This window comes from Stenella coeruleoalba (assembly GCF_951394435.1).
Source record: "Stenella coeruleoalba genome assembly, chromosome: X".
In the NCBI taxonomy this organism is placed as follows: domain Eukaryota; kingdom Metazoa; phylum Chordata; class Mammalia; order Artiodactyla; family Delphinidae; genus Stenella; species Stenella coeruleoalba.
The window spans coordinates 92,412,497-92,430,650 of NC_137152.1; the positions used below are offsets into that span (position 1 = coordinate 92,412,497).

The window sequence follows — 18,154 nt, forward strand, 5'->3', positions numbered from 1 at the left end:
TTTTCTGGTTCTGCTTAGATAATAGAATCAAAGTATTTGAATGAGATATGTTCATGCATATTACTCTAATTTTCCTCACTATTTATCACCAAGGTAGGATATCAATTGTGTTTGCAGGTTTATCGTCTTTTTCAGCACCATTTACATTATGTAGGCTTCTTTAAAATTCATATCATGGAACAAATTTCATTTTCTGCTCAAGAGCGCTGTTTAATTTACATTCAATGTGTTCTGTTGTTTGGGATTTAGGCTCTTTCAGAAAATAGTTTCAACAGAACACTTCCTGAGGCAGGAATTCTAAGTTGCAGAATGTCATTGAAAAAATTTAGACAAGTACCTGTTCATTAATTACGCCCAGTATGTAAATTAGCTTTTGAGTAGAAGTTACAGAAAGGCAAATTTTGGTTCAAAACAAAGAGAATAGTTTAATAATTTTAACTGCTTAAAAATGGAGAATACTACCTCAAAGTTAGTGAGTTCTCAATCACTATCAGTGTTAAATGTCCAGGACACAATTGTTTTAGAGGGAGATCATGCTTGGAGTAAGAGGTTCACCTAAACTTATGTCTGTATAAGGATGGACTAGGCTCTACTGCATTAACAGACAACCCTAAAATAGGCTTAGGACAACAAAAGTTTCTCACATGCTTAAAGTCCAAGGAAGGTCAGTGGGGGTGTGCAGTTGGCCCTGCCCATCATTGTTACTTAAGGACTCTGGTTGTTGGAGGCGTCATCTTGGCATGAGCTTCCATTATCATCAGAGCACCAGAATGCGAAAATGGTGAATCACACAATATGTCTTAAAGCTTCCCCTATAAGTGACACTCCATTTTGTTGGCCAAATAAAAACACATTGCCTAACTTCAACAGAAGCTGAGAGTGCCATCCTACCATGATGCTACAGAGAAAACTAGATTTGTGAACAGCACTAGGAGCAAACATAGTGTCCAAATATCTTTATTTTTGGAACAGTTTTGCTTCCAGATATCAGAAAGCCAATACAAGAATATAGACAGAGACTTGACTTCTCTGCATTTGGTGTCTCTATGAAAGGGTTTCATGGAAGCAAACATGTGAGTATAACCAAAAAATTAATGAATGTTTTCTGTATACTAAATACCATATTTGGAAGAATATTGTCTCTTTCAAGAATGAATGGAGAGAAAAGAACCATATATAGAAACTTTGAAAAATCAATACTACAGGACAAGTTAAAGAGAAGACTCAGATATAAACTACTAGCAAATCCAGTTATGATATTTCAAAGAATACTTTATCTCTTCTTATGTAGTAGAAGAACTCATGAAGTCTATATAATAAGAGTAGAACATAAAACGCTAGAATATACTGACATGAAAAACAACAGAGGGGTTAGAGTAATTAATGGACAGGAATGGAGCCCTGGCCACCTTGAAGAGAATCATTCAACATATTTCTCTAATCTGTCTACTTATTTTCATACTATCACCATTCAAGTCCAAGTCACCATAGTCCCTCATTTGAACTATTTCAGTAGTCTCCTGATTGGTTGCCCTGCCATCTCTTTTACTACCCCAACTAATCTTATTTCCAAAATGCAAGCATACTGATATTTTTAAAATATAAATATTATTTTTTCACTCCTTTCTTAACACACTTCAAGGCTTCAAACTGCATGAGAAAACACAGACAAACACACAATCTTTACCATAGCCTACAAGGGACTAAATGATCTTGCCTTTATCTACATTTCCAAACCCATCCCATGCCAATGGGAGGTATACTCATTCCACCAAGTCGAACGATGCGGTTTTAGAGGAGAATAATATGTATTCTCTGGAGGAGATATCTTGAAGATGAAGGTGCTCATACCTGATTCATGTCTGAAAAATCCAAAGCAGAAAGACTAGATGTGACTTGTAGGGTAGAAGAACAAAAATACACGGCTATTTGGAAATAGCTCACACCTTTGGGGATTGGCTTCTATAACTAGGTGTGTGCTTCTCATGTTTCCCATAAGGTAACTGTGGATCCCACAGAAGGAGCTCAGCTTGGTCATCCTGTAAAATACCTGTAGGGGCAAAGTGACTCAGAAATGTAAAGGTACTATGTGTTTTTCCTCTCTCTGGCTGCTTTTACAATTAAGAAAAAAATCTCTAGGTTTCAGCAGGTTTTCTATGCTGAACCTACATGTAGTTTTCTTTGTATTTATCCTGCTTGAGGTAGCACATCCTGAATCTGTAAGTTGGTATTACCTCTCAATTTTGGAAATTCTTAGGCATTGTCTCTACAAGTGTGGCTTCTGCCTCATTTTCTGATTGTTCTCCTTGTGATGCCAGTTACATGTATGTCAGAATTCTTCCCATGTCTTGTATGTTTCTTGTGCTCTTTTCTGTTATTTGCCTCTCAGTGTTTCAGTATAGTTTCTCCTCAATCCTCACATATATTTTGTTTCTTCTCTCTTAATCTCTAATATGCTATTAAACCCATCCATTGATTCTTATTTTTAATCATTTTCTCATTCTAGAATTTCTATTTGATTATTTTTTTCAGTTTCTAGTTCTCTGCTGAATTCTTCACCTTGCCACTAAATTTCTTACACTGTTAAAGAAGAACTACAATATCCAGATTTTGCATGTTTGTTTATATAGTTGATTTTTCTTAGTTTTTAGTCAATTTTGTTAGTTTTTGCATACTTTATTATTTTAAATTGAGTGCTGTTTATCGTGTATGACAAAATAGTTGAGATTATTTGAAGCTTTGGAAATTGTTATGTTCTAGGGACAATTTAATTTTGCTTCTGGCATGCAGTTAAACTAAGGGCAGATTATTTTATACCAATCAGGAATTTATCTGATTTAAAGTTGGCTTTAGGTTTTGTGAGGGCTGGTCTATTTCAAGTTCACCCTTACTCTCAGTATATAACCCTTCAGAATCCCAACTTAAAGCCTTAGATGTTTACCGGAGTTCCTCCTCCTTCTTAGGTTTCAAATTCCAATTTCTTTTCCTCCAGATCTGACATATTGCGAATAGTTCTCTTACATTTTCAGTCTCTCATTCACTGCATGTGAATGGACAAATGCTTTGAGAGGAAAAGTGATGCCAAATCAGTCTCACCCTCTTGGTTTCCCTTTTGTTAGAGATCTTGTCTTCACAAGTGCATATCATCTTGGTAGGTTTCATTGCATTCAAACAAATGTTATTTCACATGTTATCCAGATTTTCTAGTTTTCTCAGGAGTATTATTGGTCTAAAACCAAGTAGCCCACCATTGCTTGAAGTGGTGCAATTGCTATAAAACTTCTATATCTAATATTCCAGTTGATTCAATAATTAAAACTTACCTTTGCCATAGACTGAATATTTGTATCTCCCCCCATATCCAGATTTCACACATTTGTTTATATAGTCAATTTTTCTTAGTTTTTAGTCAATTTTGTTACTTTTTGCATGCTTTATTTATTTATTTATTTATTTTTAACATCTTTATTGGAGTATAATTGCTTTACAATGGTGTGTTACTTTCTGCTTTATAACAAACTGAATCAGCTATACATATACATATGTTCCCATATCTCTTCCCTCTTGCACCTCCCTCCCTCCCATCCTCCCTATCCTACCCCTCTAGGTGGTCACAAACCACCAAGCTGATCTCCCTGTGCTATGCGGCTGCTTCCCACTAGCTATCTATTTTACGTTTGGTAGTGTATATATGTCCATGCCACTGTCTCACTTTGTCACAGCTTACCCTTCCCCCTCCGCATATCCTCAAGTCCATTCTCTAGTAGGTCTGTGTCTTTATTGCTGTCTTACCCCTAGGTTCTTCATGACCTTTTTTTTTTTCCTTAGATTCCATATATATGTGTTAGCATACGGTATTTGTTTTTCTCTTTCTGACTTACTTCACTCTGTATGACAGACTCTAGGTCCATCCACCTCCCTACAAATAACTCAATTTCTTTTCTTTTTATGGCTTAGTAATATTCCATTGTATTTTTTTAAATTGAATGTTGAAATCCTAACCTCCAACATGATCGTATTATGAGGTGGGGCCTTTGGGAGGTAATTAGGTCATGAAGAAGGAGTCTTCAATAATGGGATTAGTACCCTTTTAAAACAGACCTCAGAGAGCTCCCTTGCCCTTTCTGCCCTGTGAAAACAAAACAAAAAGATGGCCATCCTTGAACCAAGAAGTGGGTCCTTACCCGACACCAGATCTGCTGGTGACGTGATCTTGGACTTCCCAGCCTGTAGGACTGTGAGAAAGAAATTTCTGTTGTTTGTAAGCCACACAGTCTATAGTACTCTGTTATAGCAGCCTGAATGAACTGAGACATTCTTGGTACTAATTATAAATATTTGCGTAACACATTTAAGAAAAAACAATTTATTTTAATATTTAAAGTTATGCAATCACTTTGGCATATAAAGTTCCACTCAAAATTAATTGCCATAATTATCTGTTGTAGAGTAATGCAACCCCAGATATCCTCAGAAATCTGTGCTGTAGACAGAAACATTAATTTGCTTTTAGCTACTAAACTGTGAATAACAGATCTTATTCATAAATTATGGCCACTAAAAGTAATACTATTTTTGTTTTTTTCTGCCACTCGGAAAATCATTTCAAATGGTTTTGGTAGTTTGTGCTTCCTTAAATTAAGGTATCTTCCTTGGCTATCACTATTTAAATACCTAGGGGTTATTTATTTACTGGTTGATTTACTGATACATTTAATCATTCAAATGTTTATTGACCCTCAACTTTGCATTATGTGCATTGCTAGGATGCTGTGTATACAGTCGAGAGTGAAACAGGCAAAGAACTAAAATGCAATAAAGTTAAAGCCATAATTGAGAAATGTGCATATTGTAAAAGGAGCAAAGAAAAAGAGACTAACTCTGCCTGGGCAAGTCAACAAAAGATTCACAGAGTATTGCTAGCCTTTGAACTGAGCCTTGAAAAATCATTAGGAGTTTTCAAGTCTGATGAGTCCTATGGGCTCACATAAAGTGGTTACTAAGTCATTCCATGAGAGATCTTGAAATGATTATTAGCAGCTTAGCATGTGAAAAGGGCCCAAAGCTGGAGAAAGACTAACACTGAAGAATTCCACTCAATTCTGCATGACTAGAACTTGAGGGTTGGATAGTGATGGTGGCAGTTAGCAGAAAAATGGTGAGAAATAAGACGAGAGAGAAAAACTTGAGTATGATGGGTGTTAAAGGCCATGGTAGCAAGTTTGGCCTTCATTTTGTAGGAAGCGGATAGCCATTTAAATGTTTTAAACTGAATTCTGGTTGCATCATAGAGAATGGTTTGGAAAGGGACAAGACTTGGAGGCATGGAAGCCAGGAAGCCAGGAGACTATTGCAGTGATCTAGGTGAGAGCCAGGGAGGAGGAATGGAGAGGGGAGATAATGAGCTCACTACTATCTGTGTTACATATTACCTCTGCTTCTAGCCATACTCCTTCTTCTTTTCTCATTCATAACTATAATCCATGAGGCTACTCCCTTTCCAATAATTTATTTTATTATTTTTAATATTTAACTGGCAATCATATTTCTATTTCACTCTCAAAGTAATTCCTATCACAATACTTCTTTTCAAATACCCAACTTCACTGAAATAAGATTCTTGTTTATATTTTGCTAAATTTTAAATATTTTAACTATCTAACTTTAAATAATGTTCAGTCACATTGAACAACACAGATTTTATAAAGAATTTTATGAAGTGGATGCCTCACAAATATATTCCAACTATGGTGAGGCTTAATTTTATCAATATATTTTTAGTCCTGCAATATGAATACAATTAGTTTTTCTCTCTCTCAGTCACACATATATTTCACATAGAGGATATTCCAAAGTCATCTTACAATATGAACCATAGAAATAAATTAATTTGATGGAAGAATCAGATTGTACTCAAAAGAGAAACAATAAATGACACAAAGAAGGGGGAAAAAAGCTTTCATTTTTTAATAATGTCATTTATCAACTCATTAATTATATTAATAACTTAAATTTGTAAGAGACTACAATTTTAAATGGTTTCACGTTCATTTTCCAATTTTAATTAAAAGAAGAACAGTTGTAAAAATGTAGTTAATAATGTGACATTATGGGTCTTAATGTGGAGTTAATATCCATTATTTTCAGGATTCTTTAATTTTTTTAATTATTAGAGTGACACTTGCTGAGTACCTACTATGTGTTTATGTTTATTTTAAATGCACTGGTAAACAGTAATGGATTTATACAAAGTCCTCTCCTTAATTATCTTATAATTCTATTTTCCCACTGGGGAAATACAAATGGTTGAATAAACATATCATTTAGTGTTAGCAAGGACAATAGTGTGAATATCTAGAGACACACTTTTTATTAAGTTTGGGATTTTGAGTCTAGAAAAGGTCTAGATTTATATTATAGCTTTTCATTTCTAAGCAATGCCTTGAAAAAATAATCTTCCACAATTTTAAGGGAACTGCTTTAATTTTAGTGTATAATATTGTCAAGAGAGAGTTTTACTATATTACATTATATACGACAATGTATTTTATTTCTAAACTAATAACATTCTAAACTAATAACACTAAACATTATGCTTAGTGGAAATATTAGCTTTCATATTGCAGACAGAACTTGTTCTGTTCAGGAACTGATTAACCAGGTATGGTTTTCTTATGAACTTTTATTGCCTTAATTCTAGCCATATTCCTAATTCTTATTAATTCTACTACCAGATGGATGAAAAAGAGAAAAGTTTTAAGAAGTCGGTTGTATTGCATGCCTTTCCAATTTTTTCTTATATTTTTACTCTAAACAATGCATATTCCAGTGAGGAGTGAAAGGATTTGTGAGCATATGGGTCCTCATCTGCTGCCACCTGTGAAAATCTGCATTAATCTTTAAATTCTTTCCCTGTTTCCCGAAAAACATTGACAAAGTTAATCATACACAAAGTTAATTAGAATTTAGTTCTACTAAAATATCTCATCATCTTCAGCAATTCTCTGTACCGCCGGAAGATGCAGTTTAGACAGAATGACTGCACTGATGCTTATCGAAGTAATTGAAAAATGGGAGGGGGTTATTTTAAATTTAATCATTTTTAAGCTCCAACTGTGGAGTATGTTATGAATTGAATTGTGTAACACAACAAGATATGCTGAAGCTGTAACCTCCAGTACCTATGAATGTGACCTTATTTGGAAATAGGGTCTTTGCAGATATAATCAAGTAAATATTCAATCATTAGGGTGGGCCCTATCAATATGACTGGTGTCTTTATAAGAAGAAGAGGGGAGACACAGACATAGACATACAGGGAGAATGTTATATGAAGATAGAGACAGTAATGGGAGTGATAGAGCTGAAAGACAAGGGTTTTCAGGACCCGTGGATTGCTGGCCACGAGCAGAAGGCAAGGAAGGATTCTACCCAGAGTACCAGAGGGAGCATGGCCCTGTTGACAGCTTAATTTCAGGCTTACAGCTTCCAGAAGGGTAAGAGGATAAATTTCTGTTGCTTTAAGCCATCTGGTTTGTGTACTTTGTTAAAATAGCCACACAAAACTAATATAGAGCGTAAGCACATTATTTTCTTCAAGAGAATAAAGAGCATACAGGCATGTAACTCCAAGTTTACAGGGTTGGATGGGGCCAAGAGGTAGGTGCTTAATAGTGGTCAGTAACTCTGTGCTTCTAAGACATAGTCTGGTTCAAGTAAAGGAATGATTGTTGTTTTCTAATTAGCTGCAAGGAGGTGGATGCTCCTTTTTTTCCTGACTCACTTTTTTTTAAGTAAAGTTTTCACTTTAAGATAATTGTAGATTCACATCAATCAAAACTTTTGGATACTACTGTATTTCCCTGGATTTCATAAAGTAAGAGATCAAAGAGTTAAGCAAAAAGATAAATCTGATCTCATTATGTGAGACTCTTAAATTTAAAATAATGATTAAAGAGGAGTGAATGTTATCACAAATGGAGTTATGACTGATTATGAATAATAATATGAAGGAAGAAAAAAGCACCCAAAGCAATCACTGAAACTGTAAATGAAGCTTTCTCTTGAACCTAGATTTGTAAAGTGCCATGATTGTATCAAAGAAGACTTTGAGAAGAGTTTTTAGGCAGGTGATGGCCAAAATGAACTGAATTTGGGGAAAAGGATATAATATTGATGGGTGACAAGAAGATCTTATTGTTAAAGCTCTCTTCTGCTCTTTCAACACTAATCATCATTGAAGAGGATTTTAAAATGTCACTAAAAGTAATTGAAAGAAATGTGTGTATAAGGTGAGAAAGGATTTACCTGCTCTGAACAAATCTGTCAGTGAAATCACCAAACTTCACTTTTTATCAGGAATCATGGGGAAATATATAGATGTTGCCAACTTTTAGAGTATAATTGATTAAAGCAGTGATATTTAGCCTAGAACATAAAAAGAAGGCATAACAGTTTTTAAAAACCTTGGAATTTGGGATGACATCAGAAAATGGCAGAGTAGGAAGCTCCAGGCTCTTGTTCTCCCACAGAAATAATTATTTAAAAAAAAAAAACTAAGTACTGGCTAAAATAACTTCATAGGAGTCCTAAAAAATAAATGATGATCAGATATATGATATATGATTTCATATGATATCAGATAAATGATTTACAAATGTTGTCTTTTCACTATTATAATGTCATTTGATGCACAAAAGCTTTTAATTTTAATGAAGTCTAGTTTATTTCTTTTACTGATTGCATGTGCTTTAAGTGTCTTTGTCACCTATAGCAACAATAAATTTTAAAGTGCAATTTCTAGTCACATTATCACCAATCTTCACGCTAGAGGCTTATTTACCTAAGTTCCTGTTACTTAATACATCATACCCAGCCTTCAACAAAAAATTACAAAGCATATTGAGAGGCAAGTAAAAAACATGGTCTGAAGAGGCAAAGCAACATCAGAAGTAGATTCAGATAGGGCAGAGACATTGAAATTATCATACTGAGAATTTTAAATACTTATGATTAAAATGTTAATGGCTGTAATGGAAAAAATAGAAAGCATGAAAGAACAGATGGATAATGTAAGCAGAGACATATAAAATCTAAGAGAGAATCCATAGGAAATGCCATAAATCAAAAACACTGTAACAGAAATGAATAATGCCTTTGTTGAGCTCATCAGGAGACTGGAAATAGCTGAGGAAATAATCAGTGTGCTTTAAGATATGTCAATAGAAATTTCCTAAACTGAAATACAAATAAAAAAATAATTGAGAAACAGAACATCCAAGACATATGGAACAACTTTAAAAGATATGACATATGCATAATTAGAATGCCAAAATGAGAAGAGAGAATATAGCAGAGGAAGTATTTGACATAATTGTAACTAAAATTAATGATAGACACCAAACTGAAGACCAAGAAGTCTCAGAGAACACCAAGAAGAACAAATACCAAAAGTACCAGACATAGATATATCTTATTCAAAACTCAGAAAAGCAAATACAAAGAGAACAACTTGAAAGAGGTTGGCTGGGGTGAGGGTGAGGAGGAGACATGATATTTCTATAGAGACAAGAATTACAGAAGCCTTCTCATTAGAGACCAAGAAAGCAAGAAGAGAGAGTACAATAAAATATTTAAAGTGTTGAAAGAAATAAACTACTAAACAAGAATTCAATATCCTAGTTCTGTGGAAAATGCCAATGGTAATTTGATAGGCATTGCATTGAATCTGTAGATTGCCTTGGGTAGTATACTCATTTTAACAATATTGATTCTTCCAATCCAAGAACGAGTTATATCTTGCTATCTGTTTGTGTCATCTTCTATTTCTTTCATCAGTGTCTCATAGCTCTCAATGTCACTGAAACTTCATTAGTGCAGTTTAGAGGAAATGCTTAAGATTTGGCATACAGTAAGTCCCCTACATATGATCCTTCAAGTTGCGAACTTTCAAAGATGAGAATGTGCGTTTGCATGTCCAGTCACCTAAGTTAGTTCACGTGTCTGGCGTACATTGTCATGTGCATGCATCCTCTACAAGTGGTTGTGGTTTTGTGTACTTTACAGTACTGTATAGAGTACAGTAGTATCTTTATTTCAAGCCAAGGATGTCTGGAAGCAAGCGTAAAAGCAGCAGTGATATAGCTGGTACTGTACTGTACTTTTCAAGATACTGTAGTGTAAAGATTAAAAATGTTCTCTTTATTTTTTGTGTTTGTTTTTTATGTATTATTTGTGTGAAAAGTCTAAATCTATTACAGTACAGTACTACATAGCCAATTGTGTTAGTTGGGTACCTAGGCTCACTTTATCGGACTTATGAACAAATTGGACTTACAAACTGTGCTCTTGGAAGGGAACTGGTTGGTATGTAGGGGACTTACATACATATTAAGTGATAAGAGGCACAATGTTTTCCATACAGTTTCATGTATAAATATCGATATGCACTTGGGCCAGAGCTGTGATGGATCAGCCGATATGCACCATTTTTTTGTCAGGGATGATACCGTCTCTGCCCTTTGAGCACTGGAGGGACAGTTGCCCCATGCATTTCATCCTCCAAGGCACTGCCCTCGTGGGGAGGGGCTGCTTTGGATCTTGCCATGGCACTGCTCGCTGACGTCCCGGTTGTTGGCTTTGTCACTCATTTTATTTCCTGCCCCTTTTGCCCTGTCATCTCACTCTACCTCACACTTGGGGAAAGAGGTCCTGCTGCATTCGCCCAGCACCGGGAACATCATCACGAACTCTGACGGACACGGAGCCGGGCAGGTCCAGGCTGCCGGACCTCACAGCCGTGGGGATCTGGTCAGTGGTCGGGTATCTCAGACTGGGTCCTGAGCTGAAGCTGGACACAGACTGGGTTTCCGAGTCATTTTCAGACACAGAGGTGCTACATTTGTCATCTTGAGAAGCCTCGGAGGCCACAGAAATGGCATCCAGCTCGGGCTTGCGCCCCGACAGGTTCTCTGTGGTCGCGCTGCCACCTTTGGCCCTGATGCCACGGCTGCGAGGCCCTAGTCGCACTGGCGTGCTGCTGCTCGTGCATCATGTCCGAGATCGTCTCCAGGTTCCTCAGGGCCATCTTGTATTTGCCCTTCACCATGACAGCTTGGCCTACAGGTCGTCCACTATCTTCCCGAGTTTGTCCTCCAGCTGCCACATGCGGTCCATGGCCATGTTGTACCTGGTCGCAGGCTCCTTGTGCAGTCTTGGTCAGCTCCGCCTCCATGACCCTCTGCGTGGCTGATTCAGCATCTCCTGCGAGGCCGAGTCGAACTGCCACTTGCCATCCTCCAGCAGGCACTGCTCGGCCACGGGGATAGTCTCCGTGGCGGCTCAGGAGGTCCTGCGCGGTTCTCAGAGCTTCCAGCTGAGCCAGCCTCGCCGCCCTCCACACCTCCCAGTAGGGCTTCGGATCTTCCATGGCTTTGCGAGTTTTCTTCACCAGCTTGTCCGGTTTCACCGTCGCTTCTACCAGAACAGAGCAGAACTTGTGACAGATGTCCTCAAGTTCATTTTCGCGTCTGTTGATATCATCTGTGGATTGATTGAATGTCATTAGTTCTCCCTGGATCCGGGGTTCACCTTCCTCCTCCTCCTGCCCCAGCTCCATCCCTTCCTTCTCTTCCTCAGAGTACGAGTCCCCCTTTGGAGGGAGCGCGGTGAGTGGTGGCCGTGGGCTCCGCCCCACCCGGCGCTATCAGGAGGCACTGCTGGCTTGTGTAGTTTTAAAGAACAGCAAGAACCACAGGGCCAAAAAATAGTAAGCAAAACAAGAGAGTCAGGAAAGGAAGATGGACAGACATATAAGAACGAGATTACATAGAACTTCACAAGCCATAAAATATTTGGATTATATTCTAAATCTGAAGGGAAACCATGAATCAAGATACTCTAATTTATATTTTTTTCTTTTGCTAATACATTACTGAGGGTAAATTTATGTAGAGTGAAATACACAAATCTTAAGTGTACAGATCAATTAATATTTACAAATACATATGCCTTACTCGCAGACCAAATAAAGAACATTTCCATTACACCCAAAAAGGTCCCTCACAAATATTTCCAGTCAGTACCTTTGCCCTGCTACCCTCTACCACCATGCAGACAAATAACTATTCTAATCTCTATCACCAAAGATTGATTTTTAATGTCAACATGATACATTGACAAGCTGTAAGATATACATGATGTTTATGTCCCTACACATGCTGAATGAACTAATAAGATGCAGATGGGGCGGGAGACAAAATTATCAATATCAGGGAGAAAGCACTGCCCAAGAGATATATGAAATTCTTCCATAGCCTGATTAGAAGATGGCAAGAGTCTTGAAGTATATGAATACCTTCTTTATCTAATTTGCTCATATTAGTAATTTCTTTTCTTTACCTCACTACATTACAATCTGACTTCTTGTTTCCTGATAAATTAGTTTCAAATTTATAACAGATTGGAAATTGGACTTATTTGATATTTGGAGTTTTTCAGAAGAAAGCCACTTTATTTTACTCTGTGTAGAAATCAATGTTAGAAATAGCAATATTAGAAATATTCTATTAAATCAGACAGGATTTTGTAAATGGCAAGGCCCATCTTCGAGCTCTGAAAATTATTATTTCACAGAAATGATAGAAGCAACAAAAATCACTAATTCTTTTCTACTTAAAGATTAGCCTTACTAAAATAATGTAACTATCAGGGAAAGCATGATTCATTTGATTTAATCTCAGGTATATTAAGGGGAATTTAGAGGTTGTTAAATTGTTGCTCTAAAAGCAACAATGCTTTTAGAGCTTATTGTTGCAATTTAGTATCCCAAAGGATCTCAGAATAACCAAAGTTAATTTTCAGGAACAGCTTCTAGAGGAATTTTTTCTTGCATGATATCTTTTTTAAACTTGATTTCAGCTCACTGGGAAAAAGTAAGTGGTTCTTAATAATGGGTGGTAATTATTAGTGAAGTTATTTAGAAATGCCTTGAAATATACAGAGAAAACATGAGCATATCAAATAAATATAGCTTTTACTTAACATCTCTATGGATGGATCCTTAGTTCTGGTTCAGTGACTTTGTGACAATAACATTTTATCCTTAATCAAAAAGAAAATTTATCTCAAAATTTCCATTTTAGGTCAGAATGAAAAGGAAAAAGCATGTAGATGGCTACTTGTATAGAACACGGTGTTGCCAGTGTCATCTTCCTTTTCCACTTGGAAGCAACAACTCATGCATGGTAATTACAGACATATCTTATTGAACAAGCCTAACAGATGAACATATTAGCTGAAGGAGGGTGAATCAAGGTCACTTTAGAATCACCTCATACAATAATCTCTTAATTTTCCAGTATTCCTTTAATATGGACTTGCTAGCAAACAACATCTACGAAACATTAAGAAATCTGAAGAGAACTCTGGACAATTTCAGATAATATATTTTATAATGCTTTATTTGTATTTTAGTGTGAAACATTTTATTACTTATAATTTATGAAAAAATTCTAAAAAGAGCACTGTTTACCCAACACACAGCATACAATATACCAAATTATGAGTACCTTTGAATCCCTTTGTGTACCCTTTGATCATACTCCTCTCTCTCCTTTCCTCTCAGAGGTAATGGCTGTTCTAAATATTATTCATACTTTCTTTGATTTTTATTTTAATTTTGCCATGTGAATATGTATCCCAAAACATTATACTCTTTTTCATGTATGTAAATTGTAGAAATAGGATCAGACTATATGTATTCTTCTGTAACTCACTTCGTTCATTCAACTTTGTGAGATTCACCCACATTGAGGCATACATCTGTAGGTCTTTCAATTTCACCGCTATGTTGTTTTCCATTGTATGAATACATTTGAATTTATTTATCAGTGTTGATGTAAATTTGGATGTCTCCAGTGTTTTGTTTCTAACATCACTGCTATGCACGTTCTTCTGCATGCCACATTGTCTTTATATGTGAGGGCGTCTCTAACGTCTATATCTAAAAGTGGAATTGTTACATAAAAAGATATGTGCATCAACTTTACTAGATAATGTTAAATATCATTTTTTCCAAAATGGTTCTAATAATTTATACTCCAACAAGCACTGCATTAGAGTTGTAGAAATTCTACATCCTCACAACTCAATAGCAATGTCAGATTTTTCATATTTGCCTAACTGGTGGGTGTGAAATGGTATGATTTCAATATACACTTTCCAGGTTATTTAATAAGTGTATGTATCTATTCATAGAACTTTATTGTCCATTTCTTTTCCCTATTCCTGAAATGCCTGTTCAAGTCTTTTGACCTTTTATCTCTATTAGATTGTTTATATTTATTTTATAGATTTGTAGAAATATTGATACTTTATCTGTCATGGATAATGAATCCTTTTTAGATACATATACTGCATCATCTTCTCCCATTAGGTGGACTGTATTTACCTTTCATTGCAATTGTATAACCACTTGGTAATTGTGAACTCTCTACCTATACTTCAGTCTATTATGTAATTACTAATATAATTACTAAGTTTTTTTTTTGTGTGTGTCTCTGTACTCCCTTTTTTTTTCTCCATTAGACTGCCAGAGGTTTCTAAATGTTATTGCTATATTTAAAAATTTGGCTTTGTTGATCTCTTTATTTTCTTATATCATTAATTTCTGTTCTTATTTTTGTTAACTGCTTTTGTTTAATTCAGATATATTGATCTTTTTCTAACTTTATTTTTAAACGTTTAGTTTTATTTATTTGGAAAATTGTTCTTGATAAACATGGTTAGAAGTTTGCTGATTTTGTTTTTCAACTCGGGTTCTAGTAGATTGGTGAGGTCTGTTTCATTATTTGTTCTTGTAACTGGAAGTAGATCCTCTGTCTTTTCATTTTAGGAGAAACAGTTATCTACTGTGGTCTTGAAGGGGTGTTTTTATGTGGGCGCATCCCTGTGTAGACTGTGAGTGTACAGTGTTTTTGGTACAAGGGCTGGTTTTGGTATGGTTGCCAGCCACACCTTTCCTCAGGGTGTGCTGGCCGTTATCCCCTTGATAGGGCTGTTATTGGTGTTGTGGTGTCTAGAGTTGGGTGGGGCTTCCTCTTTGCTCTGTGGCTATCCTTGCCTTGTCAGGGGTAGGGCCTGTTCCCCAGTTGTTGGAGCAGAAGCCCTGAGGGTCAGGTTCAGTCAGGCTCCATTGCCCTTGGGTGCTTGCCCTGCCCCAAAATAGGTGATTTCTGAAGAAAGTGAGGCCTGTGTGGTCACAGAGGACCTATGCAGCACCTGTGAAGGCATCTGCAGTTCCATTCAATAGCAGCCCAAGGTTGCATCCCTTTCTCTGCTGTGTTTGTCCCAGATCTAGTACACAGCTATGATGTGAAGTAAGCTGGGGCTTGGGGTTGGGGTGTCTTGGCTGTAGGAATTGAGGTGGCTGTGCTGCTTGCTGCCTCTGTGGCAGTCTTCTCCCAGGACCTGTCTGCCCCAGATCTAGCGCTTAGCTACAGTGTGGAGTGGGCAGAGCTGGGGTGAACTGAACTTCTGCATATTCCTGAGCACGCTGACAATGGCCATCGCTGCTCCACAGGCACCACGCCCCAGGCACTTCAGGCTGTCTTTCCATAGCGAGATTGAATCCTCTCCTAGGGCCTGTCTGCCTGAAATTCAGCCCTTAGCTTCTGCAGCCTCTTGTGGCACCACCCCATGCATGCACTGACAATGGCTTCCACAGCTCCACCCAGATCACACCTCAGATGCCCTGTTCTTTTTCTGCATAGCTAGATGGAGTCTTTGCCCAGATCTTCTGCTGGACTGTGTTGTGCAGTGAGCAGGACTGGGGTGTTTGCCTCTTTGGTTGGAAGGTGTGGTGAAGTAGCAGTCGCCAGTGCATGGCTCTCTCCACTCTGGTTGTTGGCAAGCCAGCACGTGCACACTCCTCACAAATAGTGTAGGCTTCTCCAGCCTTGCTGTCTGTCTCAGCAGATTTCCCAGCAGGCAAGAGGGCTTGTTTGCTCTGCACAGGACACCAGGACTGGAATGCCCACATTGTGTCTCAAACCGCTCTATCCCCAGGGCGAAGGTCCACCCATGCAGACCTCTTCCTTACAGATCCCAACCCAATACTTTTTTTTTTTTCTATTCTACCCGTTTACATGGAGACCTTTCTTGCAGCTTTGTTTGTACAATATGAGAATTCCTCTGCCAGGTTCCAGATGTCTGTGAGAATTGCTCTACACGTAGATATATTTTTGATGTGTTTGTGGGAGGAGATGAGCTCCACGTCCTTCTGCTCCGCCATCTTGATTCCTGCCAAAAACAACTTCTTAAAATGAACTCACTGGGTTTCCAATTACTGTTCAGTCTAAATATTCTTTACTTTTGTGCCAAAGCATCGATGCATTTTATCCAGCATTTTAGCTTGTTTTCAACAGAAAGGCTGGTCTAGGTACTTAGTTTCCCATGCCACTTTCCAACTCAGCCACTAGACCAGTAGTTTTCAAACTTTTGATGCTATCCCACAATAAGAAGTACATTTTTTTAACATCTTTATTGGGGTATAATTGCTTTACAATGGTGTGTTAGTTTCTGCTTTATAACAAAATGAATCAGTTATACATATACATAGGTTCCCATATCTCTTCCCTCTTGCGTCTCCCTCTTGCATCTCCCTCTCTCCCACCCTCCCTATCCCACCCCTCTAGGTGGTCACAAGGCACCGAGCTGATCTTCCTGTGCTATGCGGCTGCTTCCCACTAGCTATCTACCTTACGTTTGGTAGTGTATATATGTCCATGCCTCTCTCTCACTTTGTCACAGCTTACCCTTCCCCTCCCCATATCCTCAAGTTCATGCTCTAGTACGTCTGTGTCTTTATTCCCATCTTACCCCTAGGTTCTTCATGAACTTTTTTTTTCCCTTAGATTCCATATATATGTGTTAGCATACGGTATTTGTCTTTCTCTTTCTGACTTACTTCACTCTGTATGAGAGACTCTAGGTCTATCCACCTCATTACAAATAGCTCAATTTCGTTTCTTTTTATGGCTGAGTAATATTCCATTGTGTATATGTGCCACATCTTCTTTATCCATTCATCTGATGATGGACACTTAGGTTGGTTGTTTCCATCTCCGGGCTATTATAAATAGAGCTGCAATGAACATTTTGGTACATGACTCTTTTTGAATTTTGGTTTTCTGAGGGTATATGCACAGTAGTGGGATTGCTGGGTCATATGCTAGTTCTATTTGTAGTTTTTTAAGGAACCTCTATACTGTTCTCCATAGTGGCTGAACCAATTCACATTCCCACCAGCAGTGCAAGAGTGTTCCCTTTTCTCCACACCCTCTCCAGCATTTATTGTTTGTAGATTTTTTGATGATGGCCATTCTGACTGGTGTGAGATGATATCTCATTGTAGTTTTGATTTGCATTCCTCTAATGATTGAAGATGTTGAGCATTCTTTCATGTGTTTGTTGGCAATATGTATATCTTCTTTAGAGAAATATCTATTTAGGTCTTCTGCCCATTTTTGGATTGGGTTGTTTGTTTTTTTTTTGTTCTTGAGCTGCATGAGCTGCTTGCAAATTTTGGAGATTAATCCTTTGTCAGTTGCTTCATTTGCAAATATTTTCTCCCATTCTGAGGGTTGTCTTTTGGTCTTGTTTATGGTTTCCTTTGCTGTGCAGAAGCTATTAAGTTTCATTCAGTCTAATTTGTTTATTTTTGTTTTTATTTCCATTTCTCTAGGAGGTGGGTCAAAAAGGATCTTGCTGTGATTTATGTCATAGAGTGTTCTGCCTATGTTTTCCTCTAAGAATTTGATAGTTTCTGGCCTTACATTTAGGTCTTTAATCCATTTTGAGCTTATTTTTGTGTATGGTGTTAGGGAGTGATCTAATCTCATACTTTTACATGTACCTGTCCAGTTTCCCCAGCACCACTTATTGAAGAGGCTGTCCTTTCTCCACTGTACATTCCTGCCTCCTTTATCAAAGATAAGGTGACCATGTGTGCGTGGGTTTATCTCTGTGCTTTCTATCCTGTTCCATTGATCTATATTTCTGTTTTTGTGCCAGTACCATACTGTCTTGATTACTGTAGCTTTGTTGTATAGTCTGAAGTCAGGGAGCCTGATTCCTCCAGCTCCGTTTTTCGTTC

At 37.4% G+C, this 18,154-nt stretch overlaps 1 pseudogene across 1 annotated transcript; it reads right to left on the bottom strand.

Annotated features, from left to right (window-relative positions):
- Window positions 1–10,470: 10,470 nt before the first annotated feature.
- Window positions 10,471–15,616, bottom strand: LOC307180634 (SH3 domain-binding protein 5-like; annotated as a pseudogene). The gene is made up of 2 exons: window positions 15,533–15,616; window positions 10,471–11,701 (listed from the first exon to the last, which is right to left on the bottom strand). The product of its transcript is annotated as an SH3 domain-binding protein 5-like (transcript).
- Window positions 15,617–18,154: the final 2,538 nt, after the last annotated feature.